This window comes from Biomphalaria glabrata, chromosome 6 (genome assembly GCF_947242115.1).
Source record: "Biomphalaria glabrata chromosome 6, xgBioGlab47.1, whole genome shotgun sequence".
Taxonomy (NCBI): domain Eukaryota; kingdom Metazoa; phylum Mollusca; class Gastropoda; family Planorbidae; genus Biomphalaria; species Biomphalaria glabrata.
Window position 1 is genome coordinate 17,746,370 of NC_074716.1, and position 27,723 is coordinate 17,774,092.

Sequence of the window (27,723 nt, forward strand, 5' to 3'; positions counted from 1 at the left end):
TTCTTATCTTGATCTCTTGACTCATTGTGTAATAGGACATTGTTCCTCTGTTTGTACACTGGCCTACATTTTTGTACATAAATTGATTCTAGTTCAGGATTTGAAATTTATGAATATGTCTATATTTTACTTTTAAACCATTAAAAATACATTGATTAAAATATTCATTTAGTTTGTGGCAAGTTTGGAGAATCCAATCTATTTTTGTTTTTACTGTAAGCATTAGTGTACGAAATATATGCACAAATGAACTTACTAGCTTCTAATACTTTGTATGACACTATAAAATAGTGGACTAAAACTAGGAATTAGTGTGATAACAAACATAATTGTCTGAACATAATTGTCTGGTCATCGATGTTATTGTAATATACTACTAATAAACTTAATAATGTTGCTAACATGAAGCAGCTAAAAGTGCAAAGGTTAGTTAATGGACAGAAAAAAAAATTGTAGGGAGAGGAATATGAAAGCCTTGTAGGCCTCAATGGACCATATAGAAAAACAAAGTTAGCATTTACACAGACAGTGACATTAATTATTTGTTAGTGTACACTAGCGTCTATTTCACTTTTCATTCATTTCAATATTGTCTCAGTTGAACTTTGACTTGTGGGACATATACTTTCTTGTCATTTTGTTCAGATATCTTGCAGAATTATTTACGTGAATTGTAGGTCCATGCTGTGATGTTCATATGTAGCCACAAATGACATAGTCTAATCTTTATATGTCGTTCTTCATATTCTTTATATGTCGTTCTTAATATCCTTTGTTGGTCTTACTTTCCCCACCCTTCAAGTTATGTAAGAACATATATCTCTATAGTCTCCTATATACATGTATACCGGTATAGAGAGTAACTAAGTTGTACTGTTGCTCCTGAACGATAGGCTACAAAGTGTCCCGGTGCATGTCAAGAGAAGACAACTACTGCTAGTAATCCACGTTGGGGTGTGATGTGAGAACATTAAAACTCGCGTTTCTGTTTGACTTGACTTCTTTCCCTTGCTTTAGTTCTATTTTGGTCGTTGTTGACAAATGCTTCCCCCCCCCCCTCCTATTGTTGACTCATCTTGTACTTAGTGTTCCTGTCAAACTGAGCATGTCACAAAGTGAGAAGTAGGCCTACATTAAAAAAAAAATATTGGAAATGATTCAGAGACAATGTCATTTATTATAATGGCGAATAAAAATCGAACTATCAACTGACCTTTTTTTTAGACATGTGTCATGAGGGGACAAAAAGGGGGGGGGGGAGTATCAATTACATGTGTAGCGACTTTAAAGCGTTACGGTTACAAAAAATGTATAGGCATTGCATAAATGGGGCCAGACATTGAGCCTCGTTGCTGCCAATTAGCACCTGATTGCTACCACATGTTGAGATCAAAGTGTCGAACATTCGTTTAATCTCGCGATGCATGTCTTTTTCTCTGTTCTTGTTTCTGAACGAGACTTTCAAACGATATCTGAAGTATAACTCCCAGACCAGACCTTCATATTTTCTGTTTTCGTTGTATACACTTTTTCGGACTGAGTGCTATATAAAAAAAAAAATCTCCTAGTTGTTTCACTGTAAAAAAAAAATCAAAAAAAATCGTCTAGTCAGATGGAACTGAGTCATGTAGGCCTACTATGGGCAGACGTTTCAAGGGGCCAGGATACAACCGCGACACGGACCTAATAGGGCCCACGAACCGTGGTTTGGGCGTCACTGGTTTAAAATATAGTCTAACGAAACTTTGAACTACAGTCTAAAGAAACAGTAAAAAGTCGCCAGTCAGGGCCGGCCTTAGGCATAGGCAAACTAGGCAGCCGCCTCCAATAGGTGACCTCGCACAGGAACATTTTTTTTTCGAGGAAACCTGGATCAAATTTCAAACCTAGCAGAGATCTGTGTCTACTAGCCTAGCTCTAAGTCTCTATTATAACTCATGGTCTAGCAGAGATCTGTGTCTACTAGCCTAGCTCTAAGTCTCTATTATAACTCATGGTCTAGCAGAGATCTGTGTCTACTAGCCTAGCTCTAAGTCTCTATTATAACTCATGGTCTAGCAGAGATCTGTGTCTACTAGCCTAGCTCTAAGTCTCTATTATAACTCATGGTCTAGCAGAGATCTGTGTCTACTAGCCTAGCTCTAAGTCTCTATTATAACTCATGGTCTAGCAGAGATCTGTGTCTACTAGCCTAGCTCTAAGTCTCTATTATAACTCATGGTCTAGCAGAGATCTGTGTCTACTAGCCTAGCTCTAAGTCTCTATTATAACTCATGGTCTAGCAGAGATCTGTGTCTACTAGCCTAGCTCAAGTCTCTATTATAACTCATGGTCTAGCAGAGATCTGTGTCTACTAGCCTAGCTCTAAGTCTCTATTATAACTCATGGTCTAGCAGAGATCTGTGTCTACTAGCCTAGCTCTAAGTCTCTATTATAACTCATGGTCTAGCAGAGATCTGTGTCTACTAGCCTAGCTCTAAGTCTCTATTATAACTCATGGTCTAGCAGAGATCTGTGTCTACTAGCCTAGCTCTAAGTCTCTACTATAACTCATGGTCTAGCAGAGATCTGTGTCTACTGCCTAGCTCTAAGTCTCAATTATAACTCATGGTCTAGCAGAGATCTGTGTCTACTAGCCTAACTCTAAGTCTCTATTATAACTCATGGTCTAGCAGAGATCTGTGTCTACTAGCCTAGCTCTAAGTCTCTATTATAACTCATGGTCTAGCAGAGATCTGTGTCTACTAGCCTAGCTCTAAGTCTCTATTATAACTCATGGTCTAGCAGAGATCTGTGTCTACTAGCCTAGCTCTAAGTCTCTATTATAACTCATGGTCTAGCAGAGATCTGTGTCTACTAGCCTAGCTCTAAGTCTCTATTATAACTCATGGTCTAGCAGAGATCTGTGTCTACTAACCTAGCTCTAAGTCTCTATTATAACTCATGGTCTAGCAGAGATCTGTGTCTACTAGCCTAACTCTAAGTCTCTATTATAACTCATGGTCTAGCAGAGATCTGTGTCTACTAGCCTAGCTCTAAGTCTCTATTATAACTCATGGTCTAGCAGAGATCTGTGTCTACTAGCCTAGCTCTAAGTCTCTATTATAACTCATGGTCTAGCAGAGATCTGTGTCTACTAACCTAGCTCTAAGTCTCTATTATAACTCATGGTCTAGCAGAGATCTGTGTCTACTAGCCTAACTCTAAGTCTCTATTATAACTCATGGTCTAGCAGAGATCTGTGTCTACTAGCTTAGCTCTAAGTCTCTATTATAACTCATGGTCTAGCAGAGATCTGTGTCTACTAGCCTAGCTCAAGTCTCTATTATAACTCATGGTCTAGCAGAGATCTGTGTCTACTAGCCTAGCTCTAAGTCTCTATTATAACTCATGGTCTAGCAGAGATCTGTGTCTACTAGCCTAGCTCTAAGTCTCTATTATAACTCATGGTCTAGCAGAGATCTGTGTCTACTAGCCTAGCTCTAAGTCTCTATTATAACTCATGGTCTAGCAGAGATCTGTGTCTACTAGCCTAGCTCTAAGTCTCTATTATAACTCATGGTCTAGCAGAGATCTGTGTCTACTAACCTAGCTCTAAGTCTCTATTATAACTCATGGTCTAGCAGAGATCTGTGTCTACTAGCCTAACTCTAAGTCTCTATTATAACTCATGGTCTAGCAGAGATCTGTGTCTACTAGCTTAGCTCTAAGTCTCTATTATAACTCATGGTCTAGCAGAGATCTGTGTCTACTAGCCTAGCTCAAGTCTCTATTATAACTCATGGTCTAGCAGAGATCTGTGTCTACTAGCCTAGCTCTAAGTCTCTATTATAACTCATGGTCTAGCAGAGATCTGTGTCTACTAGCCTAGCTCTAAGTCTCTATTATAACTCATGGTCTAGCAGAGATCTGTGTCTACTAGCCTAGCTCTAAGTCTCTATTATAACTCATGGTCTAGCAGAGATCTGTGTCTACTAACCTAGCTCTAAGTCTCTATTATAACTCATGGTCTAGCAGAGATCTGTGTCTACTAGCCTAACTCTAAGTCTCTATTATAACTCATGGTCTAGCAGAGATCTGTGTCTACTAGCCTAGCTCTAAGTCTCTATTATAACTCATGGTCTAGCAGAGATCTGTGTCTACTAGCCTAGCTCTAAGTCTCTATTATAACTCATGGTCTAGCAGAGATCTGTGTCTACTAACCTAGCTCTAAGTCTCTATTATAACTCATGGTCTAGCAGAGATCTGTGTCTACTAGCCTAACTCTAAGTCTCTATTATAACTCATGGTCTAGCAGAGATCTGTGTCTACTAGCCTAGCTCTAAGTCTCTATTATAACTCATGGTCTAGCAGAGATCTGTGTCTACTAGCTTAGCTCTAAGTCTCTATTATAACTCATGGTCTAGCAGAGATCTGTGTCTACTAGCCTAGCTCAAGTCTCTATTATAACTCATGGTCTAGCAGAGATCTGTGTCTACTAGCCTAGCTCTAAGTCTCTATTATAACTCATGGTCTAGCAGAGATCTGTGTCTACTAGCCTAGCTCTAAGTCTCTATTATAACTCATGGTCTAGCAGAGATCTGTGTCTACTAGCCTAGCTCTAAGTCTCTATTATAACTCATGGTCTAGCAGAGATCTGTGTCTACTAACCTAGCTCTAAGTCTCTATTATAACTCATGGTCTAGCAGAGATCTGTGTCTACTAGCCTAGCTCTAAGTCTCTATTATAACTCATGGTCTAGCTGAGATCTGTGTCTACTAACCTAGCTCTAAGTCTCTATTATAACCCAAAGTTTATTGTTGACTATTAAGATCTATTTATTCGACTACCAATGTTAGAGCCTTGTTGCTTCTTGTTGGTAAATATGTCAAAACGTCATTTCTAGTATAGTGCATGCAAACGCTACAGAAAAGCGGACAAATGTTTGTTTCGTTACTTGTCAGCATTGTTTCAACCACACAATGGAAATTGTGTCATTTTATTTGTGTGGTGGTGTTTTTTTTTTTTCTATTTTATTTGGGGCCACCAAATTCACTTTGTCTAGGGCCTCCAATCATCTAAGGCCGGCCCTGGGCAAGTGTTGAACGTTTCAAATAGTAAATCCATTTCTTTTTCTTTGGACGACGACTTTTACTCATGACCTTGACACTAATGAAGACACTTTCATAAAGTTCAGTTGGTGACTTGATAGTTGAAATAGAAATTGCTTTGGCACTCTACAGATAGTTGAAATAGACATGCTTTGGCACTCTACAGATAGTTGAAATAGACATGCTTTGGCACTCTACAGATAGTTGAAATAGAAATTGTTTTGGCACTCTACAGATAGTTGAAATAGAAATTGTTTTGGCACTCTACAGATAGTTGAAATAGAAATTGCTTTGGCATTCTACAGATAGTTGAAATAGAAATTGCTTTGGCATTCTACAGATAGTTGAAATAGAAATTGCTTTGGCATTCTACAGATAGTTGAAATAGAAATTGCTTTGGCATTCTACAGATAGTTGAAATAGAAATTGCTTTGGCATTCTACAGATAGTTGAAATAGAAATTGCTTTGGCATTCTACAGATAGTTGAAATAGAAATTGCTTTGGCACTCTACAGATAGTTGAAATAGAAATTGCTTTGGCATTCTACAGAAGTCCTGTATTTCTTACGTTACGTTGTGGGTAACATAAACAATGCCTTTCCAATGGTACTTAGATGTAATTCTTTGGCTCAGTCTTTTTGACGGGAACTTATTGATTAGATTCTGTCTGCAGAGGGTAAAGGTCGATTTGCCAGAACCTTATTGAGCAAAGTAGGTCACCATGACTGGTTTAAACCATTCATTCTAAATTGAATTATAATTATAGTAGGCCTATTGGGTTTGTGAATATTATTTCAAAATCAGAATACTGATTTTAAATAAGTACAATAATAAATATGTTTTATGACTCAATGAGAAAAACAAAACATTAAGGGGATGATTTTTAGGAGTTCCTTGTCTGTATTGAATAAGTATGGAAATGGGGAAGAGGCGATAGCTTTAAGACTGAGCGGTAGGCTGCGCCAAAACATCATGCATTGCATGTTGAGAACCACTGATATCTTTTTATTCAGCAAATGACTTATAAAATACGGTAAAGAAGTCACCCCCCCCTTTACACACACATTGAAAATGGCACGAATTCAAAGTTTGATGCTTGGATGGGGAGGTAGGGTAGAAAAAGGTACACACGTGCTACTTCGTGTTTTTTTTACCCTTTCCCTTCTGATTAATAAAATTCACCCACGCCCCTGACTGCACTGATGTTGTTGACCCTGTTAAAAGATGATACCGTCCTGGGTGTAATCAGTTAACGTTTATGCGGCACGAAGATCCTCAAAGGGAAAAGGGGCGGGGAAGGGGGTTAATGAACTCAGTGTAGTTCATTCTGAATAATTGAGATTTGTAGAACTTTGATTTACTACAACTACAACAGAATGGTGTGTGTATCTTATCTTATCAATTAGAGAGAAAAGAGAACATAATTATGCCCTACGTGTAACAACGTGTCTGTGTAGACTTGAATGCTAATTAGAGTCTGCTAAGTCGTTGTTTTTTCTGCCTGATTCAGGCAACCCGTACTATGCTTCAACGGATTTAGGGAAGAAGAAGCATGTATGAAAACCAATGACTTAACAGAGTTTAAGTCACTGATTAACATGCGTGACTAGATTTGATAGGGTGTGCATCAAGTTACAGTTAGCTTTAGTTCTAATTAGAAATACTTTTTACAGAAAACCGCGGTTTATAAGGAAAATAAGGATAGAGTCACTTCATTTTATAAGGTTACATCTCAAGTTACAGATAAGGAATTCGTAATACCATAGGCTACTGTTTGAACAGAAATATGCATTTTCATTTATTAGAAAAACCTTTTTTATCGACTCTTGTAGGTTACAGTTCTAAAGAGTTACTTTTTATAGTAGAGCACAGTATATATTAGATATATCTAGAGGACTAAAAGATTTACTTCTAGAATAAGTTCAGTTTTTCTTGACTTTATATATTTAAGCAAAAGACATTGTTTCGTCTTCTAAGTAAGTCGTCTAGCAATGTAGACCGTTTTTACGAGATAAATCTGCAACAATATCAACTTAAAACTTTTGAAATTAAAAAAATCAAAATGCCGTTTTTCTCGACTTTGTTCTTAATTAAGTCGAAACTCTCATACATCGCTCTGTTGACGACTTGTACGTAGCAAACAAAAAAAGAAAAGTTTCCCATACGATGATCTTGCCCAATACATACGTGCTTTATATTTACCTCTAATGTTCGTCGCGCACTAGGATCCTATTGGACAGTGCTGCCTCCTTCGTTATTTGACTTAATTTGTGTTCTGTAGTGACCTGTCTCACCTTCTTTTTTGACATGGACTCTTCTTATAGTGATTAAAAGGTATTGGGAAAAGTGTGTTGTAAACGCCAGGAAGATGAATTTCTGAGGCTCAGAACGCTGTTAAACGCTTGGAGCAGGGGCTCCGCTCCGGACTCCATTGGGGAAACTTACATCGCTCCCCTCAGACCCCCTTACTGGATGAAGGGTATACACTTTCATTCTAGTCTAGCTAAACGGAGCCAAATAGATTTTGGTAACCCAAGTTGAATGTAGAAGGGGAATAAAGAAGTGAGATTTAGATTAGGGGAAACTCATCTTATCCCAAATACGTCCATGTGATTCCGATAGTTAGTAAGCATGCTTTTACATTTCTTACTAGTCGACCCACGGCGTAGCATACGCCGCTGTTTTGCAGGGCCGGCCTTAGGCCACTGCTACCTATGCGCCCGCAGTGGGCCCCGCACTTTCATAGGACCCGCGCTATTTTTAGGTGTAAATTATTAAATTAAACCATTTTATAACTTATTACAGATTTCCCGCGACCTCCTGGAAATCTCCTGAAATTGCAAAATGTACGAAAAAGTCCTGGAAATCTCCGGAAATTATTAACATTTTTTGAAAACTCATATGAAAGATATAGACGAAAATTATCATTTTGTGTGTCATTCAATCTGGTAAAAGAAGCTTCTCGCGCCTCACACTAATAAGTAATTACTTTAGGTCAACAATAATCGTAGATAAATTAAAACATTTGGTATTGAGCATGATCTATGTAGGAAATAGAATTTTTATGATATACTGTATGACTTCGCTACACGCAAGGCTCGTAAAGTAATTCTGTACGTAGTAAAGAGTGAATAACATGCAAAGACGAATTTATTTTCTAATATAAACTCTTAATTTTCACTTATGACCCGTATCCCTACCTAAACTTGGCCCTCGAAATCCGTTTCGCATAGGGTCCCACAACGGTTCAGTCCGGCCCTGCTATTTAGTGACGGGTGAATACAGAGTAGATAACTTGTTCTCTCTCCCCCCCCCCCTCTTTTTTTTCGCCGCTAAAGTTACGTGGAGTAGAAATAAATAAAAGAGTGATCTTTCCATGACTTCTTGGTCACAATGGTTAAGTCCGGCCCTGCTATTTAGTGACGGCTGAATACTACTCCCCCCCCCTTTTCTTTTTATGAGGTAACTCTAGTCCGACTTGCAGAAATAAAAAAGTGATCTTTCCTTTACCTCTTAGTGTCGAAACTGTTGAGCCATGAAGAGAATTATATATATAAATGCTGAAAATTGACTATAGGGTGAGATAATTACCTTAGCGTACGATAGTGTTCAAATATTTGATTCAATATGTCTGGACTTGTTTTATTATGTTCTTACTTTTACTACACGCTTCCACCTAGCTCTTCTTATGTAACAGTACCGTGAAGCAACTCATTTCACTCTCTCAGTCCCCCCATACCCTTCTTGATACAACGACTCAGTCGTGTTATCTTGTAAGCTGCTATTAGAAGTAGAGCTAGTGACGAGACCTGTTCATACTAACTTCAAACTAACACACCCACTACTAGAGCTCCAGCTCGTGAGCACTGGTGACTTAGAGCAATGGTAAACTACGTGTCGAGCTGACATTTCAAGAGATAACAAGCCGACATCCACAGATCCAGTTTATAGCAACTCCAGTAGGCTACTCTATTGGAAGAACACAGCGAGTGTATTCGATACGTCTGTGCTCGTGATGTTTATATGCTGTCACTGGCATAGCCGAATACGAGTGAGAAATCCCAGGACTCGTATCTTGAATAAACTTTCCTTCTCAATGTCTATGGTGTAACTAGTAAGTGAAAACTCTTCCGATGTCAAGTATTGAATAGACACGTACTCTATTCTAAATAAGTGTTTTCTGATACGTTCTTAGTCCAGACCGGATGGTAGAGGATCTATCAGTCGTCTACTTGTCCTTGACATGCTTATTCTGTTGTTCGAATATAAAATCTCTTTGCGATAACATAAGACTAAATCGATGATCACATGTCATGGTGTATGTGTGCGGTATTTGTGTGTGTGTGTGTGAGTAATGTACCGGGGGTCCCGGGTTCGAATCCTGGTGAAGACTGGGATTTTTAATTTCGGGATCTTTGGGCGCCTCTGAGTCCACCCAGCTCTAATGGGTACCTGACATAAGTTGGGGAAAAGTAAAGACGGTTGGTCGTTGTGCTGGCCACATGATACCCTCGTTAACCGTAGGCCACAGAAACAGATGACCTTACATCATCTATAAACCACAAGGTCTGAAAGGGGAACCTTACTAATGTATCATATAAATGAGATGACTGGGTCAAGCCCGCACATTAAATTATTTTTGTCTTGCCAGCGACAGTCTTAAATAAATAGAAGGTTATAGGTAACTCACTACACACATGACTGCACACTAGGATTTCGTCATCGCCGTGTCACTTTTGTGATCTTTCAAATATAGGTCAGTTGATAACAAAAAAGAGTAGGCTACCTGGAAGCTATTAATAGAAAGCACTATTTATTTAGATGAAAGGATTTGTCAAACCCGCTATGCGTTTCATCTGGCAGGGATGATTCGGTTGTGATATAAGAAGCAACGCAAACCTAGCCCCAATACCAAACCAGAGATTAGAATTTATAGAGTTCAGGTGAAGAAAGCAAAACATACTAGTGGAAGCTTGATAGAGTTTGGTTGTAGAGTGTATAGATGAAGTGGCTTACATGTAATGTTCCTTTTGGTGTTTATATTTCTCGGTATATAGGAAAAAATGAGAGTGAAAAATTCCCGGGACTCTCTAACCAAACAGTTCCAAGACACTAGTGTGTAGATTAGTTTCTAACATGATTTCGATGTCGTCTATCATGAGCTTGTCTTGAGTCTAAGCGTAAATTGAATGGCATGACTGATTCAAACTAATTGATACAATTACACTTAATATAAGCTTTGTTGTTGTTGTTTTCCTAGGTATTTTTTAAAATGTTTTTCTTGTTTTACTTCTATTCTACATCAGTCTTAAAAAGTGACCTAACACATAAGTAGCCTACATATGTAGTAGGCCTATTAAGCTATGAGCTATTGAAGAGCTTAACAAATCTATTCACGACTCCACTCATGTAAAAAAAAAATGCGCCCACATCAGCCCCAACCCCAACTATTTAAAACGTGTCATCCAGAACAAAGAACGCTTGTATTGAAAGCAATACGTTGTAGTTCAAGGCTATAATTAGTTTACTTACATTAAATAGTTCGTCCGTCGTGGTTCGATGATGACCACTTTTGTCATCAAGGGGGCTGAGGGCTTTGCATTGGGGTTTTGTGCCTCCTCGTGTGGCTGGTGAGACCTATGTGAGCCCGGAATGTTCGGCTGCACACTGGGCAAGCCGGAGCTAGTGTTATTGGCCTTGCTTTTCTTCTCTGGCATTTTTCTTCTGCAGACGCTGTTCTCTTTTCCTCAGCAACCTGTGCGCCAGTTTTCACAGCGCGACGCCATGATGCTCTGTCTGGGTCTATGCTGAACACCTCCAGAGAAGCTTTAATGGTGTCCCTGAAGCGTTTTCTTTGTCCGCCTTGCGAGCGCTTCCCTTCCCTTAATTGGCCGTGCAGGAGTTGTTTAGGGATGCGGCGGTCTTCCATTCTGCAGACGTGTCCTGCCCATCGCAGCTGGGACTGCATCAGGATTGTGTGGATTTACATTACATAACAAACGTCTTGTCTATTCCTTTATAAAACTGTTGACCTATAATCTAGTCTTCGTGGTTCAACCTTCAATGAAGTAGTACAAGCAAGGGAGGTGGCATTCTCATTTCGCTTCCAGAATTATGATCTTTTTTACACTCTAGCACTAGCCGGGATCCAGAACTTTTGAGGGGGGGGGGGGTCCTAAGCCTAGCCCTATGTATAAAAGCACACACGAGCACACATCACAGAGAACAGCTAAAAACAACTAATATTAGAATTAGAGTGTTTCTCATTCTTAAATGCACAAACGCATTCTCCCGGTGTCTACAGCTCACCCCATCCTTTAAAAAAAAAGGTCATCTAAAGTCAAATAAAGTCAAGGTGGGTCAGTATTTCTTTCTTTGCCTATTCCGTCCTACATACACTTTTCTTATGAAGTCTAACTTTTTTTTTTCAATAATTGTTACAAATTCATGCCTGATAATAAACATTTTGTGACAATCGGAATTACATTGAAAAAAAAACAACTGTCGCCACATATGACGAGTCCTCTCTCAATATTATTTTTACATCATCATCAAACTCAGTTTGTTCAAATCCTCTTTGCCTGTACTGAAACCCTGGCCTCTCGCTTATAGGCTTATACATTATCATGCAAACATTAATAGGCCATTTATAGACCAGATTACAGAAGAAAAGATTAGGTCTATGTACAGATTACAGAAGAAAAGAAGATTAGACCTATGTACAGATTACAGAAGAAAAGAAGATTAGACCTATGTACAGATTGGTTTACTGACTAGATTCCCTATTGAATAGTAGGCCTGACGTTGCCATAGCCAAAAAAAAAAAAGTCATAACTTTGGTAGGGCTTACTTAGATCTACTCACGCTATATAGGCATGCCCCTCTCTCATATCGCTTGAGCTATCTTTACGAGTGAGACGCTCATCTTCCTGGACAGAAGTAAAAGACGTCAGTGATAGATTCATTTATAGGTGAAGTATTCCTTCCTATTCATATGTGTGTGCGGAGTGTGGAGGTTAGTCTATGTGTGGGGTTAGTTTATCCATTTCTGTGATGAGGACGCAATCATGTGCTTACACTGATTTGTAAGTGTATATCCTGTACATTGCAGAAGATAATTACGCCACAAGCGTATCCTCGTTTTAATCTAGTCGTGCATGTTAATTATATATACAGACTTAAAACTCTTCTAGTCTAACTTGTCTAATGCATAGGTTTTCCTACTGTTAGTACTACACTGTATATATATCTAATAGGCCTACTTAGTACAGATCTTTAAGATTTTATAAGATATTAATGAGGAAAAAAAAACAAGGTTAGGCTAATTGAAAGACGTTTTATTTAGACAACCGTCAATAATTAACACATATCTACTGTAGCAATATGAACTTTTAATATAGACTATCACTCATTCTTATCTTATCTTATAAAATACAGACATTACTTCAAAAGATGATGATGCTTACGTCCTACGCGTGCCCCAATGTCTATCTAGTCATGCATGTTAATCAATGATTTAAATTCTGCCAAGTCATTGGTTTTCCTGGCTGACTCAAGCAACCAGTTTCATGCTCTAATAGGCCTAACTAATAGCACTACTTGGAAAGAAGAAGCATTTATACAAATTTGTCCTGGCATATGGAAAAAGGAATGTTCATATATCTTTGTGTTTTTCTGAGTATTTTATTAGGTTTAAATTTTGTATTTGAAGATTATATTGTTCAGTGTTTGTTTATGTATAATTGCTACTTTACTTTTAACTCTTCTATCCTGAAGGCAGTGAATGCATGATTTCTAAATGATTTTATTTAATGGTGTTAGATCTATATCTACTTGTTACTCTAATCAAACGTGAAGATTCGTTTGTTATGAATCTCACTGCTCTATTTGTATGTTTTCTTGAGGGAGTCCTGGTCGTGCGGTTTGCGCGCTGGACTGTCGTTTGGATTTATAGATGGTCCCGGGTTCAAACCCTGCCCGCTCCCATCCCCCCTCGTCCTGAGGCTAGCGGGAGTTTGGACTAGAAAATAAACTCTGAAGGAACTCCGAAACATGTAAAACATTTTTTAAACAGAGAATGCATTATTCTATTAAAGTCTAACTCATTTCTGTATAATCTCGCCAATAGAGGCACTCTATTATAATAACTTCAATAAGAAGAGCATAACAAGTATAAATATATCTGGAGACTATAATATACTAGATTAGATCTAGACATGGAACTATACTAATGGAACACCAGCTTCGAGTTTTTTACAAAGACAAAGAGAGTCGAAGTGCCGTCGCGCATCTTTTTTCGCGCACCATACCATTTTGAAAAATCGATGAGGATGCCAAAGAAGAAATTTACTCCGAGAGCCACTTGGATTGACCTTCATTGAGAGTAAAACTTCCCCACACTATATTTTATTAGATCTGTAAAAACTTTATCCATTTTCTGACTATCTGATAAAATAGATACAATTTCCCTGAATAAGAGATAAAATAGATACAATTTCCCTGAATAAGAGATCGTCACAAAAGTTATTTTTTTCGGTCACCCTATAAAATGCCACTTATTTTCCAAAAAATAGAATCTAAATTCCGAAAATACAATCTTTCAGTGTTTCTGTGTTTGGTTTATTTACACTAAATCTGGATGAAGACCTGTCTACCGTTCCGCTAAATGCGTATTTGTTACGATATACTAAATTGCACGAAATAAAATAGGAGGCCTAATACAGTTTTGACACTCCAAGCTACGCATTTCTAATGGTTTTTTTTTTTATTATCGAAAGGACTAGGCTATAGGCATACACGTCTCGTGGGAAACAAAGAAAAAGTTAATCTTGATAATATTGTAGCCTAAATAAAATGACAAAAAACAACAACAACAAAACAACTATAGCCTAATCTAAAATGAAATAGATCTAGAGCTAGATTTTCTTGGACGAATGATATAAAATAAGTATAAATAATAAGTCATATGAATCTGATAGATCTAAAACAAATACTGATAGAGTCATTCATTAATTAATTATTAGAATTACTTGACTACCAACTGGGTATTTTTATTGCCAAAATACAATGTATTTTATGTGCATTTATTAAAAACAACAACCAAAAATTAAGCGTTTGACGCAACTAGATCTAATATTAGTAATATATAGATTCTAGTTCTATCTAGATCCAGAAAGCTACTTCTCTAATTAGTCTAATTCAGTTTTCTATTTTAATTCTAGTTAGATCTAGATGTCTAGACCAGTAGATCTAAATCTAGCCAGGGTTTTTGTCATGGAATAGATTTATAAAACTTCAGCCACCTACTGATCACGATATGACAGAGATAGGCCTACTCCCTCTACATCTAGATCTAGTAGTACTAGTAGATCACTACATTTGACTAGTAGATCACAGTAAAATTCAATGTGTACTTCCGACTTTAGCTCAACAAACAAGTCTACTCCAAAGTATAGATCTACTAGTAAAGTCACAAAGTGTAAAGGATCATTATATATTCACATAAAAAAAATTATAGGCCTAAATGAATCGAATAATCAGTCACTAATTTGACTAATCAGTAATCTAAATTGTTGTTTTTTTTTTAAATGGCAAGTGTTATTGATGACTTCTGACTTGTAAACCAGTTGCAGAGATTCTAGTTTTTATTTTGATGACATGTTACGATATATCAATGATATTTAGATAAACCTAGTGGATTAGACAGAAGGACCATTTAATATAAGGCAAAGAAGTAAGATGTTTATAATCCATCAAACTATGATCAAACTAACAGAGGACTTGTGTCATTTCAGCAGACCTGCCTACCAAAAAAAGTCCAAATGCGTAACGCTGATGGTCAAAATGCGTATTTTGGCACCAGAATGCGTAACACTTACGCGATCCACTATTTTGTCATATATATATATATATATATATATATATATATATATATATATATATATATATATATATATATATATATATATATATATATATATATATATATCTATATTATAAAGTAGAATGTGAGGGGTATGTATGTATGTATGTTACTTATAGACATCAAAACCGCTTGACCAATCTTGATAAAACTAGGCAGGAATGTTCCTTGGGTACCAACTTAGACCTTAGTGAATGTATTGTAGCCCTAAAACAAATGTAAGACCCTCAAAAAAAATAAAGTTGTCCGACTCTATTACAGCTATAGTATTTTATGGATCTAGGCCATGTCTACAATGTTGACATGAGAAAAGATAGAAAGGATTTAGACCTAGATCTAATTTTAAGAAATACACTTTGCGCAGATAGTTTTTTACTTTGACACATGAAAATACAAAAGAAGATCCATTGATTTCATTATATAATAAAATTAACCTTCAATTTTGTGTTTCAAAAGCATTTTTTACATTAATTAGTTCCTTATATCTGTGATTACAGATTTCCTGACGAACATTCTTTCATTAGACAATTCCGTAATGAATCGCGTACTAAAAATTAATTCGTTTAATTGTTTACTTTATAATCCCATCCCTAGATCTAAAACTCTAATTCAACTCTAAGATGATAAAACTTCTCTTCGAACAGATAGTTTTATACTTTAACACATAAACATATTAATTAAAGTCCATTCATTTCATATTTTGATCAAATAAACATTCAAATTTGGTTTTCTAAAGCTACATTCGTTTACGAAAGCTGCGAAGCCGAGTTGAGATAGGCCTAGATCTATATTCATTCATGAATCGCGTACTAAACATTATTTCGTTTAATTATTCACTTTATAATCCCAATATCAGGTGACCGAGCCTCGCTCGGATGAATAATTTGTTAAGGAAGGATATATACCCGAAGTCATTTTGAGAATATTTTTGTACCAGGTGGCCGAACCTCGCTCTGTTAAATAATTTCGGAAGGTTATATACCCGAAGTCATTTTGGGAATATTCTTGTATATTATAAAGTAGAATGTGAGGGGTATGTATGTATGTATGTATGTATGTATGTTACTTATAGACATCAAAACCGCTTGACCAATCTTGATAAAACTAGACAGGAATGTTCCTTGGGTACCAACTTAGACCTTAGTAAATGTATTGTAGCCCTAAAACAAATGTAAGACCCTCAAAAAAAATAAACTTGTCCGACTCTATTACAGCTATAGTATTTTATGGATCTAGGCCATGTCTACAATGTTGACATGAGAAAAGATAGAAAGGATTTAGACCTAGATCTAATTTTAAGAAATACACTTTGCGCAGATAGTTTTTTACTTTGACACATGAAAAGACAAAAGAAGATCCATTGATTTCATTATATAATAAAATTAACCTTCAATTTTGTGTTTCAAAAGCATTTTTTACATTAATTAGTTCCTTATATCTGTGATTACAGATTTCCTGACGAACATTCTTTCATTAGACAATTCAGTAATGAATCGCGTACTAAATATTAATTCGTTTAATTGTTTACTTTATAATCCCATCCCTAGATCTAAAACTCTAATTCAACTCTAAGATGATAAAACTTCTCTTCGAACAGATAGTTTTATACTTTAACTCATAAACATATTAATTAAAGTCCATTCATTTCATATTTTGATCAAATAAACATTCAAATTTGGTTTTCTAAAGCTACATTCGTTTACGAAAGCTGCGAAGCCGAGTTGAGATAGGCCTAGATCTATATTCATTCATGAATCGCGTACTAAACATTATTTCGTTTAATTATTCACTTTATAATCCCATTCATTTAATAAAGCTATCGCTCTTTTCGTTTTTAATAGATAAGAATGTATCGACTTCCTTCGGGTAAACCCATTTTCTCAAAACTAATTTTATTTTCGTAGCGAAACAGAAATAACGTGAAAGGATCATTAGCTACGTTTAACATACATCTAAATCCAATCCACTAGATTATCCAAAAGCATTTTTTACATAAATTAGTTCCTGATATCTGTGACTACAGATTTCCTGGCGAACATTATTTCATTAGACATTACCTAATGGTTACACATTAACACATCTCTCTACTGAGTCTATTCCTAGGCCTAGGTCTAAAACTTTTATTGAACTATAAGATGATAAAACTTCTTTTCGCAAAGATAGTTTTATGCTTTAACACATAAACATACTAATCATTGTCCATTCATTTCATATTTTAATCAATTAACATTCAAATTTGTTTTTCTAAGGCATTTTTAATATATTCGTTCGCTGTTCGCTAAAGCTGCGTAGCCGTGTTGAGATAGGCCTATATTCATTCATGAAAAAAAGTTCACGCATGCGCAGCATAGAACTCTAGATTACTGTAGATTTAGATCTACGTCTACCTCAAGATCTACTTTATACTTTATACACATGAAAATACAAAATTTAGTCTATTCATCTCAAATTTTAATCAAATATATGTAGGCCTACAAGCAAATGTTTTATTTTTTTTTTAAATGGATTTAAGCCTATTAGCTATTCTGGTTTGATAGCTTCATTCACACTATTTTTACATTGACACATTCGCTTTACTTATTACATTATTATTTCATTTAATTGTTTACAATACACTCTCAGTGACTATATCGACAGTAATGCGCAAATAAAGACCCGCGGGTCGCGGGTAACATATGTCTAGTATATATATATATATATATATATAGGCCTATATTAGATCTAGATGTCATGAATCTAGACTAGATCTGGATCTATGTCTATATAATAAATATAATCTACGCTAGTCGCTAGATCTGGATCTATGTCTATATAATGAATATAATCTACTCTAGATCTGGGCTCGAGAGTGTTACCGATGCCGTGGATCCGCTACAAACGTAGGTCTACTCCAAACTTTCGTAGGCCTACCTTCATTCTTGATCTATTCTTTAATAAGAATCTAGTCTAGATCGAGACTAGATGGTAGTAGATGTTATCGATCTAGATCTAGAATCTAGTCAATCTAAAATGATCTAAATCATACTAGATCTACAACTAAATTGGATCTAGATTGTAGGCTAGAGTAATTACTAATGTAGAGAATCATGACATAACGTAATGACTAGCTAGACTCTAGCTAGATCTATTTCTATATAAAAGTTATCTAGATTCTAGATCTAGAATCCAGATCTAGACTAGATATCTACAATGTCACTCGATGTGTTTTGAATCGATAGCATTTCGATATTTTTTTCTATACAAATAAATACGGGAATCAGGGATTCAACATAATTAATTTCTACTAATGAACTTACAAAAAAAAAAGTCACGTTGGTGTATCAGCTAACTGACGGTACCAACCTGGTACCAACCCGCCACTCCCTCACTCTCGCGTTCTTCATTTCTTGACTAAATCTAATTGCTATTAAGAACCAATCAACGTATAGATCTGGACACAATGTGTTCCCCCACCTTTTCTGTTTATCCCCCCCCCCCCAACAGGACGGCTTAGCGTGACCTCCGTGACCGCTCGTAAGCTAGTCAAGAGAGGGGGGAAAGGATACGAAATGCGTAACGCGACGGGTTAAATGCGTATTTGCGTACTGACGGTCATTTTTGGGAGATTTTGCGTAACGAATACGCATTTTGCGTAACGGTAGGCAGGTCTGCATTTGTGATGGCATTTCATGCATTTACAGAAGCTACAAACTATTCTACAAAAATGATAGGCTTGTCTTTGATTCCGAAGACTAGGAATGCTATGTTTCCAGTGGCTACTCAGCCCCAGCTGTGACCTACATATTATGCCACACTGAGCACAGGCATAACCATTGTCCATCTGTGGTAGAATCAGTTTTTTTTTCTTTTTGCCGTCTACCCTCGGCAATTAATTTTCATTGGTGTATACCACACCTTTGTAAGTGACCTCCAGCTGTCTCGTTCTGAAGCTGTATGCAACCAGGTGCTCTCTTATTCTATGTCAGTTAAAGCAAGTTGGCGCCTAAGCTTGTCTTTAAAGCATTTCTGTGGTACCTCTTTATGTGCATATGACATGTTAGGCAAATAGGTTTTGCCTATCGGAAGGCCATTTCGGAATATATAGGTGTTTAGAATGAAACTCCAAACATCTGGACTTCTAGTAACCAAGAAAATTAGCTTAGGATTCAAAGAGACGACACTGGCATTTCAGCTAAGACAATCAGTAAAATTAATAGCAACTTTAATTGCTGTCCACCAAACAAGATAAAAAGAAACAAGTGTGGCTTCAATAGCATTGATGATATTTAGTTTACTTTTATCTCATTTACTAGTATTACTATTTCATTGACTAAGGTTTTTTATTGTCAAATATGCATAAGTACATGTACTAGTTCCTGCAATTTGATGAAAAATAATAATTAAATTGTGTGTAGTCTATATACAAATGTTTATAAGAGATCACAGCTTAGCTTAATTTACTTAATTTCAAAACTATGATTTTGTGTTCTGACTCTACTCTAAATAAATTATATTTTATTTTAAGAATGCAAAGTTGGAAATTCTGTTCTGATGAAAAAAAATTATTAAAATAAAGTAGATGTTTATGGTTTCTTTGTATTTATTTTTAAATTATTTATTCATTAAAAATTAATTGTTCATTAACATTTACTTGAAGTAAAGATCAAAAACACAAATTCAATACATGATCAGCTCTAAATTCATGCAGATCACAGCCCATCACTTAAATGTATTTACTGTCAATTCTACACACTATTCATTTCAAAATGTTGCTTTAAATTGTTATATGACACAATCAAAGTACTGGTACCTCACATTGATGTAGGCCTAAAGCACCTGAAATAATGACAAATTTCATTCAATAACTTGTACTGTCATTTATTATCAGAGGTGTTAAAACTAATGACCTGTATCATCATCATTGGCCTCTTTCAGTCGTAGAAATACAAAGACTAAGGTTTCATCTCAGAGCACACTTCCTCATGTGGCTGTGGAGCCCTATTTCGGAGAGACACTCCCATCCACAGATAGCACAGGTTAAGGTGGTTTTTGCTTCGGTGGTAGAGGAGCTGGCCGTTTTTCGGATTGTACGTTTTTCTTCCTGAGCTGAGACCTTTGTACTTTCACTGTCCCTCCATCTGTTGCGGTCTAAAGCTATGTCTTCCCAATTGTCAGTATTGATGTTCACTGATTTGAGGTCACGTTTTATTACATCTATGTAATGGAAGTGGGGGCGACCAGTTTTTCTTGTGTCAGTAGTGTGTTAAAACTAATGACCTGTGTATATAATTTATTAAGCAGGAGCATCAACAAATCTTGAACAATAATTGTCTACAGAAAAACTTTATTCTTATCCAAACAATATACATTTACAATGTATTTAAGCAAGTTAATTTATATTTATACTAATCTATATGGCCTAAAGATTATAGCGTATTTTGATGTGTGAATACCAAGTTACATTATTACATGAAAATAGTGTACTCATTTTTTAAATATTCTGGGTAATAAAAATAAAAAACTAATGATACAATAAAATTGAAGCATTAGTCAAAAAAAGAAAAATTTCACTCAAGATCTATGTGAACTCTGCTTGAAAATTAATTAATTTTGAAATTAATTTAAAAAAAAAATTATGGTTCTTTAGTCAATGGAATGATAGCAGCAATTATTTAACAATTTCATGATTATCCATTCATTTCAATATACTTATAACTGAAAAATAATTCATAAGGTTTAGATACAACCATTTGAAATACCCCGTAATGATTATAATTTTTTTCTTAATTTGCTTAATTCAAATCTAATATAAACAAGATTTCCTCTGTCAAGAAACTTATGAGGGAACAACATGCATGTTCTTCTCAGTAAGTTTTGCAAAGGGAATTAAGAATATTTAATTGATGTTGCTTTTTTTTTGCCAACATTTTAAACCTTTGCACCAGGTTTTAGTTTTAAGGAGAATGCACCATATTTTATATGTTTACTTTTGTTAGATTCTTATTTTAATTTTAAAAAAGTAAAATTTCCCTTACCACTCACCCACTGCACTCCCTCTTGTTTTAATGGGGCTCAGATTAATAGTTTTCAAGTACAATATCAAACAGATTTAAAGAAATACTAAATCCAAACCTGTTGGCTGAATGACAGGATATACATAAATATGTATACAGCTTACAGTATAATATATATAAATTAAAATTGGTCCGAGACTTTTATTTTGCAACATGATGGGATTTTCCTTTCTGGTGGTGCTATGCAGGAGTCCAAGAATCTCATCTTTTCTCATAACAGAAAGTTATCTAGTTATAAAAATAAATAAAAGGATTTTTTAAAAAATTAAAAAATATGTGTGACATATGTGTTGACCATGCTAAACGTATATATGTTATTAATTATAGTTTTATAATTTTGACATTCTAAAAATAGTCTGTACCTAAAAGGAGCTACTGCGTTAATGTGTAGACATGGCCCTGACCTTAATAGTTATGAATTATTACTATAGGTGAAGGCAGATGTTCAGTTAATTTGATGCACATTGAACTAATCTAAAAGCAACTATAACATATATTATGATTTACATTTTCATGGAAAACTAGTTTTTCAAAAATACAAGTACTTCAGCTTATGAGAAAAGTACATGGGAAAAATTGCAGTACCTTACCTTTAAGAGGTGCAACCAATCATTGACTTTTCAGGAATGCATGCCTTTTTCTTGCATTTCCAAACATAACTGTAATTATACAATTAGACATATTGGTTAATTTCTTTTGAAAACATTACAATTAAAAAATAATATTATTAAATTGAAAACGTTGTTGTATCAAACAAACAAATTATCAGACAATTTTGCCTAATTTCATCTAACAGTTTATTGTAAAGGAATGGCCTGCACAACAGCCAAGGTATATTAGGCATTCATGAAAGATGAATGTGCTTAAGAGTGTTATAAATAAAAAAAAAACAACTTAGAGAAAAATGTTAAATTCCATCCCAGATATTTGGATGTTGCTTGACCATGAAAATCACACAATTCATAAAACATCTATTAGATAAAACTAAAATAAAAATTGTATAGTAGTACTTACATTAAATATTGAATGGATGCCCAGAGAGTGGAAATAGTATAAGTATGATCCTTGAGCCATTCTGGTACATCATCAGAACTGGTTGCCATGGTTCTACTTGTTAATAACTGAAACATTACAAACATTTTTTTTAATTTATAATTTATCACAGACTAGAATAGAAATGTTGCCAGGAAAAATACCAATGGTTAGAATACACCTGATGCTACTTTTGTAGCCTTATTACTGGTTAAAATGCACCAAAACTTCATTAATTAAATCTGATAAGAAACATATATGTATCACACAAGTCCAAGTTTATCAGAGTGTCATAGCAAATAATTAACTAGATATATGTGAGTTTTATATTAAAGTACTGAATTTCAGGGGATAGATCCAACTTGACACCACATCATTTATTATTTCATGAACTCATGGGTCTGGGTATGGCATGGAATGGAAACTAATATATATGGGGTGTAGGCAAGGCATGGATTATAAATTGTCTTGTATAGATTAGATTGGGTAAAACTGCCAATCGAAGGTAACTTTTACTGATAGATCTGGATCAATTATAAATTTATGGGACCTAGGCCAGCATAAATTTTATCTTTTATTTATATATTTTATGTACATATATAACTAGTCTAGAATCTATAATTATATCTTAATAATAATTTTTGTAGATGTCATATAATATCTAACATATTAAGTATAGATCAGTAGATTTAGAATTTTAGCTAGTGGAATATTTTTATATCCTAATCTGAACTGGATCTATATATCTAGAATTTAGATCAGTAGATTTAGTATTTTAGGTAGTAAAAACTTTTATATTCTAAATCTAAACTAGATCTAATTATTCTAGAAGCTTAGATCTAGAAGACTAGTTGTCAAGATTTGACTACACTATGGCTAATGCACTAGCTTAGTAGGCCTACTAGATAGATCAAGAGACAGAGTACTAATAGACTCGTCTTGCCTCGTTGGGCCTCTCAAATCAGCTACAGACTTTAGAGACAATTTAGGAAGGTGAATATAGATCCAATTCAAAGATCTACAATCTACATGTTAGAGTCTAGCTAGAGATGCTAGATCTAGTCTAGAAGGCTTATCAATAAAAAATAAAATCAATCATTTCTAAAGTTTGTAAAATTATATGTAGATCTAATCTATCTATTTATAATATAATAAAAATCTATGTCTACTTTTTAAATATTTAAAATGATATGGCTGATGATATTAATTATTTTAATTGAGACATTGACATACTGTCACATACAAAGTAACAAAATAATTAGATCTTATACTAACTCATAGACTCATACCGTGGTATTGTATTAAACCTTCGAGTTTACGTTCCACTATCTTGACTAAATAAAGGGCACTATGATTATAGATGTAGATTATTATCTATGATGATGATGTTTATCAACTGGTAGATCTATAAGTAGTATCGTCACTTTAAGTATAATCAGTATAACCACTGCATTCGTTTCATTCACTGTCTGTATCATAATCGTGTGAATGTGATGTGAAAGTGAAGTCTAGATTTAGATAGAATTGATAGATTATAGATCTACTATTAAAAAGTATTAACTATACTAACTATAGTGTCTCATGACTGTCTATATTAGATCTATTGATTTTTTTTTTAAAACGTTAAATAAATCTAGACCTTAGTCTTTAACTTTAGTCTAGGTGTTGTAGATCTATATTATTCTAGATATTATACAAGAGATCTAAATCAATATAATTTCGGTTTTTAAAAAATTCGCATTCGAAATTTTAAATACCCAGATTTAAGTATTTATATACCCATATTGGTAGGTCCGAGTTAATCATTTATGAGATCTATTAAAGCATGTCTATATAAAAGATTATTATTTTAAAAATATATTATTATATAAAAGATATAGTTATGAATATTTACTTTAAAAAATTAAAGAAAATGAATTTTTCACTTTTGCCAATTAACACTCTGGCTAGAAAAAAGGATGACTCCTCAATACTGTGAAAAGACGATAACTGCATGAGTTGGTTTGGAATTGTATTTTGTAAGACTAATTTTCAAAACATATCCTTCATGAGAAAGAACGAAAAAAGGTTGTCAAAAAAAAAAGCTGGCTGGACTACGCAAATAATGAACTAGCCTCTCTCTCTTGATATCTTGTTAAGAACATTGGTGACCGGGAAAAGTGGATGGTTTGGTTGCGCGGGACAGATGATAAAAATGACATGTACATAAAAAAAAATTCCAGATTTTGTGTAAAATACCCAAATGAGGAAGTACTGGAAACACCTATTTTAACGAAGTGGCCTTAAAAAAAAATCTTTTGTGACGATCCATTATTCAGGGAAATTGTATCTATTTTATCAGATAGTCAGAAAATGGATAAAGTTTTTACAGATCTAATAAAATATAGTGTGGGGAAGTTTTACTCTCAATGAAGGTCAATCCAAGTGGCTCTCGGAGTAAATTTCTTCTTTGGCATCCTCATCGATTTTTCAAATTGGTATGGTGCGCGAAAAAAGATGCGCGACGGCACTCTGATCATAAAATCTCGAAGCTGGTGTTCCATTAGTATAGTTCCATGATCTAGATATATATGGGAAAGGACCAATGGCGAACGCTTTTGTGCCAGTTTTTAGTTTAGAATTTATAACTCCGCAATGGTTAAACTTATAATAAAAATGAAAACACCTGCGGACTCCTCAGCTATTGGGCGATAAAACTAAATTTGATTATTTTTTCCATATCAGCTATTAAATTTATAAATCAAGTCAACTTGCGGTAGGGGTCAGACCTAATCAGCGAACGCAATTTTCGCGGGAGTCATAATGAGCGAAAGGCCGTAAAAAATAGCGAAATAGCATGTTAAAATATAGGAAATTATGCTTCAATTAGTTCTATCATCTAACTTCTTCCATGAAGCATTATAACTATTGTCCTCCTTGTGGCATTAGGCCTAAATTTGTTTTCACTTTTGTCGTGCTCCACATCTCCTTTCTCTGCTTGTAACTGATGTCTACATATAGCCTACGAAACTTGCGATCTATTTTTTTTTTTTAAAGAAAGAAAGAAACTACAAAATTCTATCTCGCCACCTTCCTATAGGCTAGTCCACGTCGTACTACTCTCCATTTCATAAACTCTCGTTACTGCAACTATTCTTTTTAAAAGAACTTTTGTTTAGTGCACTTAATCACCATCAACTCGATCTCCCCCACCCCACACACACACAAGCTGATTGACCCAAAGGCAGATCCCGAATGCGATGGATTGATGATGTTATGGAGACAGATCTACAACAGCTTGGGTTTCGGGCATGGAGACGAAAGGCTCAAGAGAGATCTTGTAATTTTATACATGTATATTATATGGTAACTCTTATATTTATTACTAAATATATAGTTCGCGTTTTTCCGATCCTGAAATCGAATATTTTCTCCTGGAAAACTCTTGGAAATCTCCTAATAATCCTAATCTCAGAATGGTGGGGGAACCCTGTGAAAATGAATTCTGCACTTCTTTTAAACATTTATACACATATTAATATCATTAATTAGTAACAAGATGTTAACCAGCCAGTTAAAAAAAAGGAGGACGGCAAAACAGAGCCCCCCCCCCCCCCCCCCCCGTATAAGCGCTGTTAAGATCAACTGAAGCGTCATTTCACCCTCACTGGCATAGAGGAAAGTAACTGCCAGCAAATGACCTCTGAAACTGTTGGAGAGCTGCGAGTCAAACATTTTAGACGGAAAGAAAATGCGGGAAAATATGCTGGTCGCAACTGGGCGTAGTCATGCGAAACACGTATTATAGTGATGCACTCATCCTTAATCTTCGAAATCCAAGACATTGGGTTAAGGTTAAAAATATGCCTATTATTTTAATATTTCAGTTTACAAACAATAACAATAGATAAGACAAAAAGAAAACAGACTAAATCAGTAACTAAATTATTATTAATGGCTTTTTAAGCTTATATAATAGGGGTTTCGCTGAATAGGTTTTCAGTTAAAAGGGTCATTTTGAGCGAACACCCCATAATATTTATTTTTCAACGGAATGAATAGCCTTAGCTATTCTAGCTAACTATTTCCTCATCAATTTATAAGCATAATATGCAATTTTATTTCGGCCGATGTCCATTGGTGCTTTAAAATCGCCTTAAGTTCGGACCTATTCTCGTTTATCCGGAAACGTTTTGAGAATGAAATTTCCATACATGTCAACTTTGACCTTCAGCTATGCTTTATTTTATGAGGGAAAACGAAAGTGACTATGTGGGAAATGTATAAAAATGGACTGTTTGTAATACTAATTTCTTAGTTCTGCAGTTACTTTTGAAATAAATAAGAATGGATAAAAATTACGGGGAGGTGTTCGCTTTATATGCCATTTCGCTGTATCAAGCTAGATTATACTAGATATACTCTTTTATCTAAAAACCTATAATCTACAAGCAGGTATGATTGATGTTGTTTTCTCACATTTAAGAGTTCCATCAACAATTTATAATTATAAAATAAAATATTGGCTAGATCTAGAATCTAGATCTTGAATCTATTCAATATTGAAATGTTGCATTGCAATGCATGATTCTTAGAGCAAAGAAGCTCTTTAGACCTCCTAACTAAACTCTAAAATAGATCTTATTTGTTAAACTGGTAATCTTTTAAGTTTTTTTTTAGCCATAATCACGATAATGCCTAGATCTACGACTAGAATAAGTAGAACATCTACTGAGTACTACTAAGAAGTAGCCTACTACTGACACTCCCAGTACGATAAATTTAAAATTATAAAAGCCTACACCTAACCTAGCTACACTCACACTGGCCTACACTACAGACTACAGTGCACATCAGTCACATGTAAGATGTAATTGTAACACAAATAATTGTAAACACAAATCATGTGCATTATTATGATTATAATAATAATGATTATTAGACTCTAACTATAATTAACTACACACTACAATCACCAGTCAGTGGTAGAATGGTAATGGCAATGGTAGAGTAGATCTAGATCTAAATTCTAATGAAATCTAGCCTAGGCCAATCTAGTCATGCATGTTAATCAATCATTCAATGACTTGAAGTCTGGCAGTTTATTGTTTTTTCTGGCTGATTTCTACAAATTTAGCATATATCATCATATGGAACAAGAAATGTGCCTCAATCAGACTCTATCTATGTTTTTTTTCTGAGTATTTTATTAGATTAGGTTTTGTTTTTGTATTTGAAGATTATGGTTCAGTGTTTAAATGTAAAATTGCTACTTTACTTTTAAGTCTTCTATTCTGAAGTAAAGTAAAGTTTCCCTTTCAGACCCTGTCATCTATAGTCTATTGGGCAGATAATGTAAAGGTCACCTGTTTTTGTGGCCCATGGTTAATGAGAGTGTCATGTGGCACAATGACCTACCACCTTTACTTTTCCCCAACTAATGAAAGGTACCCTTTAGAGAAGGGTGTACTTAGAGATGCCCAAAGATCCGGAAATTAAAAATCCCAGTTTTTCACCAGGATTTGAACTCAGGGCATCTGTTCAGGAGCCAAGTGCTTTACCACTGAACTACAGCACCTATTCTTCTATCCTGAAAGGTCTCTAAATTTCATGATTTTATTAAAGGTGTTACTTTAGAATCAAGTGT

General features: G+C 35.0%; 1 protein-coding gene and 1 long non-coding RNA gene across 6 annotated transcripts in view; one reads left to right on the forward strand and one right to left on the reverse strand.

Moving 5' to 3' along the window:
• Nucleotides 1-27,723, forward strand: part of LOC106058702 (unconventional myosin-VI-like) — a 53,207-nt gene that overhangs the window by 1,584 nt on the left and 23,900 nt on the right. Inside the window, exon 1 of one of the 4 annotated variants that reach the window (XM_013216185.2) lies at nucleotides 12,072-12,175. The exons of 2 other annotated variants lie outside the window; for them this stretch is intronic. The gene's annotated coding sequence lies outside the window, so the exon portion shown is untranslated. Of the gene's footprint in view, nucleotides 1-12,071; nucleotides 12,176-26,714; nucleotides 26,733-27,723 lie in introns of those variants that run through there. One more of the 4 variants, XM_056032570.1, reaches the window with a different exon arrangement.
• LOC129926755 (uncharacterized) lies at nucleotides 20,319-23,802 on the reverse strand. Of its 2 annotated transcripts, none has more exons than XR_008778481.1 (4): nucleotides 23,737-23,802; nucleotides 22,080-22,186; nucleotides 21,656-21,724; nucleotides 20,319-21,293 (listed from the first exon to the last, which is right to left on the reverse strand). It is a non-coding gene; the product is annotated as an uncharacterized LOC129926755 (long non-coding RNA). The 2 variants fall into 2 exon arrangements; XR_008778480.1 differs by lacking the exon at nucleotides 23,737-23,802 and adding an exon at nucleotides 23,387-23,592.